The 8,263-nt window shown below is 39.5% G+C and overlaps 1 long non-coding RNA gene across 2 annotated transcripts; it reads left to right on the top strand.

Moving 5' to 3' along the window:
• The first annotated feature begins 581 nt into the window (after positions 1-581).
• On the top strand, positions 582-6,846 carry LOC104102589 (uncharacterized). Of its 2 annotated transcripts, none has more exons than XR_011408786.1 (2): positions 582-2,830; positions 6,464-6,846. It is a non-coding gene; the product is annotated as an uncharacterized lncRNA (long non-coding RNA). The 2 variants fall into 2 exon arrangements; XR_011408785.1 differs by having other exon boundaries at positions 582-2,866.
• Positions 6,847-8,263: the final 1,417 nt, after the last annotated feature.

Genomic DNA, 8,263 nt, shown 5'->3' with positions numbered 1-8,263 from the left:
ACCTCTCAACCATGAACACTGCTCACGAATCATAACTACCACCCTCTTCCCTTCCAGACACCCTAACGGGTGGCTCTATGCATATTGACTCCCCTGATCCCACAATTACCTCTTTTACACGCCCAACATCTTACCTCAACACGCTAATCTCTAACACTCCTGTACCCCACTCTCTTTTTCAACTTTACTACCCAACTACACACCTAGACCTCACCGATGAAAGTAACGCACCAAATGATCCCACAAACTTTATCCCACTCTCACCGGAGGAGAAAAATAGACTCTATGCACCATGGAAACACTCCGTCATTGTCAAAGTTTTTGGACGCAGAATTGGACACCAACTTCTTCGCCAAAAAATATACGCTCAATGGAAGCCAACTGAAAATCTTCCACTAATTGATTTAGGATCTGACTTTTTCTTAATTAAATTTTAACAAAAAGAAAATATGCTTCGTGCTCTTCATGATGGCCCTTGGTTTATCTTAAACCACTTTCTCTCCGTCCGTCAATGGGAGCCTAAATTCATGGCCTCCGAAACAAAACTAACCTATTCCGCCATCTGGCTGCACCTCCCTGAACTACCTACAGAGTTTTACGACTTTGAGATACTACATAAATTGGGTAATAAAATTGGAAAATTACTCAAAATAGATGCATGTACCTCAGAAACCACCCGAGGAAGATAAGCCAGACTCTGCATCGAAGTGCCATTAGAACATCCCCTAAAAACCCACATCTTCATTGGTAGCCACGGGCAAACCATCCTCTATAAGGGCTTAAATTTGCTCTGCACCACCTGTGGAAAACTAGGACATACTACACGAGTTTGTACCCACTCCCCACCAACACCTACAGTCTCAAACTCCAAACCCCTCGATAGATCAAAACTCTCAAAATACTACTGCCCAAACTCCATCAACCTCGACTCTTTCTCCAAATCAAGAATGGAAAGTAGTTCAATTTCCAAGAAAATCACTACCCAAATCCCGCGCCGCCCAACCAACATCCACTCTGTTGGCAGCAGGTCTCATTCCGCTGCCATGTATATCTCAAGGGACCCACGCGAACAATCCAGGTTTGTCTAAAAATCCTAATTCTCTGCTTTTTACTAATCTTAAAACAAATGGGGCGGATAAAGAGTCCCATAATCCTAATCACCACGTTTTCTCTCTCATAACTAACACTAATAAATTTTCTCACCTACTGATTAGTGATGTATTAATTAATGAAGAAACCACTCTCAACAGCCCATTAATCCCTACACCCACTAACATACCCCTACCCCATGAACATGGCCAACCAGCCCACTTGGAGACAGCCCACTTACTCACACAAAAGCTGGACCATGCAACCCTATTGGCTGGCCACGTTACCCCCAAGACATGCAGGAACCCCTAAATCTATCCATTCAATCCAACTCAGCTAGCATACTAAACCTAGACCACCATAATTCCCCATGCCAAATCAGTAACAATTTTCATAATACCAAGACAAAAATTTCCTCTAAACCAATACAACCTATTACCTTCCCCATGTAGATAGCCCATGATGATATCTCAAAACCCAATACCACACCTCAATCATCTCAATCCAACATACATAGCCCATCATCAAAACCAGAACCGGCTATTTCTACTACTAACATACCTCTACATACACAGACACCATCATCAACCTCAAATACCACGATGCCTTCACGTTCATCCTATTCAAATATTCAAGATGTATCCCACTCAATTTCCCCAGCCACACAGAAGAACCAACTACCACAACAGGAACACTACTCACAGACTAGTGAATCAACGAACCTCACACTCAACTCCTCCTCCACAACTCAAATACCAGAATATTCCTAGCCTAAACACCCCATGCAATGACCAACCCAACATCTTGGTTGGAAGTGGGACTCCAAAACCATGCTCTCACCTTCACCATGGAAGTAAACAATCAAGAAGTAACAATTCTCATCAACAGCCCGATGTACCTTGCTCAAATAATCACGGAGGGGATGCGATTAGGGACAGACATCTATGGCAGGTACCATTGGTTTATGATGCAAGCCCCATATCTAGCACCCTACCAACCTCTAAATCCACCAACGCCAACCTGGGACACAACCCACCTATATCCCAATATCATTCAAATGCCATTCTACCCGCCAACACAACTAACCCCCTCAACACCTTGGATACAACCATACTTTCTACCAGCTCCACCAGTCACACTAATGGAACCACTGACCTCGCCTACCCAATCCCCACCACAAACCCCGCCACCTCCTCACAATCTCACCGCATAAAACGACGATTTTCAACAAGAAGTGGCAGCAATGATGACCTACAACAGGGAAACACGCCCAGTCTTAGCTTGGCTCGACGGCATCAAAGTCTTTGTCCAGAAGGAGGAGTACGCAAGAAAAATACATCTAAATTGCCCTCCAAACCTCCTACGATGCTCCCTCCGCATACGACCTACAACAAATCCAGAGGTGGGAAAGTATGCAATACTACTGATTCCCACACTCCATCTACGCCCAGGGGAGCACAACAACACCCAGGAGGACATGCAGGGCAGCCAACTGCCTAATCAATCCAATAATTATATGAATTTCATCATATGGAACTGTAGAGGAGCTCAATCTCCTGAATTTAGACGTAATTTTCACTCTCCACTTGATTATCATCCTCCATCTTTAGTCGCTTTACTTGAAACACACCGTGTTGAGCACCAAACCTTGAAAGAGGACTTTCACTTTACGGGAATGGCTGAGGTGGCCGCTGTGGGACAATCTGGAGGAATTGCAATTTTGTGGCATTGTAAAATTCAGGTAAACCCCCATCAAGAGATTCATTGTAAAATTCAGGTAAATCCCCTCCCTTACAAATGATTATTTACTGTCATATATGCTAGCACAAAATCTTTAAATAAACAACTTCTTTGGGAAAATCTCATGTGCCTATATGATAATTATAAGGGGCCATGGCTAATAGGAGGGGACTTTAATGAAATAACTCATGCATCCGACAAATTTGGGGGAAGAACAATAAATATTTCTCGCTCAAATAAATTCCTTGACTGCATTAATTATTGCCACCTAAGTGACCTAGGTTACAAAGGCAGCCGTTATACTTGGACTAACAGTCGTTCCAATAGACATAATATTCTAGAACGTATAGATCGTTTCCTCGCAAATTATGATTGGATAAATCACTAACCTGATGCACTAGTTACACACCTCCCCATACACATTCCGACCATTGCCCACTATTACTTCAACTGAACTACCGTCCTTTACCTCGCCAAAAGCTCTTCAGATTTGAAATAATTTGGGCCTCTCACCCAACTTCTCCCGCAATAGTTCAACAAGCTTGGCAAGCCCACCCCATCTACTATCAGCTATTGCACAATTTACTGAAACAGTCCAAGAATGGAACAAAACCACTTTTGGAAACATATTCAAATGTAAAAAAAAAAAAAAAGCTCTTAGCTCGTCTGGCGGGCATCCAATCCTCCATCAATTATCCCACTAGCATATTCCTCCAAGAGTTGGAACGTTAGTTATTATTCGACTTTAAACACCTCCTTAAGCAAGAAGAAGACTTTTGAAAATTAAATCGCGTATAAACTGATTAAATGAAGGAGATGCAAACACAAAATGTTTTCATCTCTCCACTTTAAATCGTAGACGCCATAATTGTATCACGGCTATACAAGACCTAGGTGGAAATTGGATAACTGATCCCCACCACATTAAAAATCATATTACCAATTATTATCAAATTATCTTTACCACAAAATCAATTATTAACTATAGACAAAACCACATGCACCCTTCTAATGTATTAACTCCGGCCAATCAAATTTCTCTGGATAGCCCACTTCAAGACAAGGAGATTTTAGATGCATAACACTCTTTCAAACCCTTAAAAGCACCTGGCCTAGATGGGCTACACCCATACTTCTCCCAAAAATATTGGAACACTATCGACACTTCAATCAAATATTTTTGCCACAAAATCTTTAATGATCATAGGATCGAACCTTCTATAAACAACACTCTCATTTGCTTAATTCCCAAACACAAACATGCTTCTTCTATGTCACAATTTAATAAGCCTTTGTAATACTATTTATAAATTTATTATAAAAATTATTGTCAATCGACTAAACCGATTCTGCAACATCTTATAAATCCCACCCAATCCAGTTTTCAGAAAAATAGACGAGATGCAGATAATGCAATTATTGTTCAAGAACTAATGTCTCGTTTCCGTAAAATGAAAGGGAACACTCCACATATGCTTCTCAAATTAGATCTTGAGAAAGCTTTTGATAAACTAGAATGGTCATTCATACAACATACCTTAGTTTCACTAAAGTTTCCTCCAAATTTTATCAAACTCATTATGTCTTGTGTCACAACCACCTCCACCCCGATCCTAATCAACGGCAACCCTACTAACTATTTTAAACCATCGTGAGACATCCGTCAAGGGGATCCACTATCACCATACCTATTCATCCTCTGTCTGGAAATGCTCTCCCGAAGTATAAATACGGCGGTGGACTATCGCTCTTGGCAATCCATATCCTTGGCTAGTAGATGCCCGTTAATATCCCATCTATTCTTTGCGTATGATATTATTCTCACTGCAAAAATTACACCTCTTACCTGCAACTCCATAATTGACACTCTCAATCATTTTACAGCTCACTCAGGACAAAATATTAATTTTCACAAATCCAAAATCTTTTTCTCAAAAAATTGCTCAACCACCACTAAACCCTCAGTGTTACACCTTTTTCATATGCACGAAGGGAAAACTTTTGGAAAATATTTAGGGTTCCCCATATTTGTTAAGCAACCCTCAAAATCAGATTTCCAATTCCTATTGGATAACTTCAAAAATAGACTTGCAGAGTGGAAAACAAAATTCTTGACTAAGGCAGGACGTACCACTCTAATCCGTTCTACCCTCAACCACCTACCCAATCATGTCATGTAATATATAACAATCCCCAACAATATTCTCTCCCAACTCAATCGCTACCAACAAAATTTTCTCTGGGGAACAACACCTCAAAAGAAAAAACTACACCTCCTAAAATGAAATACGGTTACACTACCAATAGACCAAGGAGATTTGGGAATCCAAAACCTTTCCATAAAAAATAAGTCTCTACATGAAAGCCTTGCTTGGCGACTTTTTCATAATCCCACTGGGCACAATGCCTCCTAAACTCATATATAAGACCCAACAACCTGTGCAAGCGCCATGTATCCTTTATTTGGCGTAATATCATCAAAGGTTGGTCCTACTGTCGCCTAGGTTACAAATGAAATATTGCTAATGGCCATAACGTGAAATTTTGGACCGACCCCTGGCTAAAAGAAAACATGCCCCTTCGCTCCTGCATTTATGGTCCACTAATGCAACATGAGGAGAATAAAGTAGTTTCCAAGTACTACTCCAATCAAGAATGGCAACTTACAAGCCTATCTTTTTGGTCTTCCAAATAACTTAACCACATTAATCAAGAGTACCTATATGCCTCTTAATACAACCAATTTTGATCAAATCTTCTGGAGCATTACCAATAACGGCCACTTCTCAGTCAAATCCAGGTACCACTCGCTCACCCCAATTGACAACCCAACTCCATCGTTCAAATGGATTTGGAAACTCTCAATCGCACCAAAAATATCCTTTTTCCTCTGGTTGCTGGCACACAACAGACTCCCAACCGCTGAATATCTCTCCGAATTAGGCATCATCCCATCCAATATTTGTGCTATTTGTAATAGGGCACCTGAAACAGCAAAACACATTTTTCTTGAATGCCCTCAAGCTACCAAATTATGGGTTTTTCTCAATTTAACACATCTACTCCACTGCCTTACTCCAAATCACAGACCATAGGACATGGATATACAGGCTTCTACACACGCCACTTCCCCGCCCCCCCCACATGACATTCCCAAAAATATCCTTCTTCATTTTTCTCTATGGCACCTATGGCATATTCGGAATAAAAGTACACTGTAACATAAAAGACTAAACATCGACATTCCTATGTTAGTCACTAAAGCAGCTGAACACTACTTCCTAACGAACAACAGCAAAAAGAAAACAACAAACACTCCTTTATACATTAAATGGCACCCTCAACATGTACCTTGTTATAAACTGAACATAGACAGATTTGCTTTACCTATGCTACATAACTATGGAATAGGCGGTGTATTTCGAGACTCATAGGGTCACTGGATCATGGGTTTTGCTGGTAAATTACATCAAACTAGCAGTGTCCATACAGAACTCCTTGCGTTATTCATGGGACTGCAAATTGCTTTACGCAACAGACTCACACATCTCATCATTGATACAGATGCAACGGAGGTCATTGGCATACTCACAAAAACTAACATTCATTATACTAATATTGTTGATGACTGCAGGTTGTTGCTCCTACAGCTGGGTAGCCCACCTATCCATCATATCTACAGGGAGCAAAATAGCGTGGCAGATAGTTTAGCTAAATATGGTGCCAAGCAAGCAGATGGTAGCAACTGTCTTCTTTTTGCAACACCACCACTTTTTGTCCAGGAATTTCACCATCAAGACCAAGTAGGAACAAATCACCGGAGGCTTGTTAAACCCTGTTCTTCCACCAGCTCTTTGACGCCTACCCTGGCAGCTCCATTACAGGACAAAACAGCCTCTTCTTTAAATAGTTTTTCTAGTAATGTTTTGACTTGTAACGCACCCTATGAAGGTGTGCAACCGGTAGACTCTACTATGAATATCTTAGTTACTTTTATGCCTACAATGCATCCTGCTCCCTGTGCTGCTATCCACTTTTAGTTTCTTAATATAAGTACTTCCTTTATGACAAAAAAAAAAACTAATCACTCACTCCCGTTGTGTTTGTCATGCTTTCCTTTTCCCAACTCCTTGGCCAATTTTAAGTATTCATCTTCTCTACAAGGTTATATATATTAGGGGTCAAAGACGAACCCTTCACCGCATCGGGAATTATACCCCGAATGGATGGATTAATTACAAAAAAAGTTATATACAGTCGTCTTCCACATTCTCAGCAACAATGCCAATACATATATATTTGATTCCCTAAGATCTACCAATGTCTAATATGAGTATTAAAACCTGTCAAAAAGAAGTGCCAAAAACTATCTATAATCCAACTATTTTTCAATGACTAAACGGTAGAAAATTCATTGAAAGAGAAGTAAAGAAGTGGTCGCCACAGCCCACATTCCAGTTTCCCACATCAAAGTCTGAGTGAAAAGATTAGCTGAAAGAAATTGCAAGAGAAAGAATAATATGCCATTTGTGTGCATAGAACTTAAACGTAGGTAAAAAGGTTACTGAAAACCCTCCATAAAGAGTCTTCAATATTATAATTGGAGATAGCTTTATAGATTTATTCTGTATTAGGTTACCAAAAGATATCGATAGGTAACCCTCCATAAAAAGTGCGATCTATAATCTTTAAAATAAAAATCAAAGTTATATGCACAAGCAAAGATTCTTTTACACTATTAGTATATTTTGACTTATTATAGAAAACTGATTTCCATTTAATATTTGTATAGAGACTACTCTCAATTTCCTTTTAAGTGATTTGATGGTGTAAATCTTTTTTAAACCGATAGTGCATAGAACTTGTACTCTATTAGGTGAATTAACTCTTACAAACATGTAAAAATGATTTCATATGGTAGATTATTAGTTAAAACTCAACTTAAAGTAGATAACCATGTGGTTTGTTGACCACATAACACTACGTAGTAAACTCCACATGGTATTAATGTCAAGAATCAAGAAGGTTATGGCATCTTTAATTAGGTGAATATTTGAGTTTTGAACCATTATAAAAGCAGCTAAAGTTAATTAAAGCAAAATCCATGCATCATAATCTTCCATTTCTTTCCTTACTGTTCAATGGAGATTTTTCACTCATCCTCTCTTTCCAATTACTTAGTGTAATGACCCGACTGGTCGTTTTAAGCATTTGCACTTCGCTCGATAGTTTACGGGTGTGAGTAGCCCCGTATAATGTATTTTAACTTGTGTGAATCGTTGGTTAGATTTTTAGGTTATTCGGGACTGATTTGGAAGAATGATTCTCAACTAGGGAGTTTTAAATTTGAAAGAGTTGACTAAGTTTGACTTTTAGTATTTGACCTCGGATTTGGAATTTTGATGGTTCCGTTAGATCCGTTGGGTGATTTTGG

This window comes from Nicotiana tomentosiformis, chromosome 6 (assembly GCF_000390325.3).
Source record: "Nicotiana tomentosiformis chromosome 6, ASM39032v3, whole genome shotgun sequence".
Taxonomy (NCBI): domain Eukaryota; kingdom Viridiplantae; phylum Streptophyta; class Magnoliopsida; order Solanales; family Solanaceae; genus Nicotiana; species Nicotiana tomentosiformis.
The sequence above is the reverse complement of the archived record's forward strand: the minus strand, read 5'-3'. Positions and strand labels throughout refer to the sequence as shown.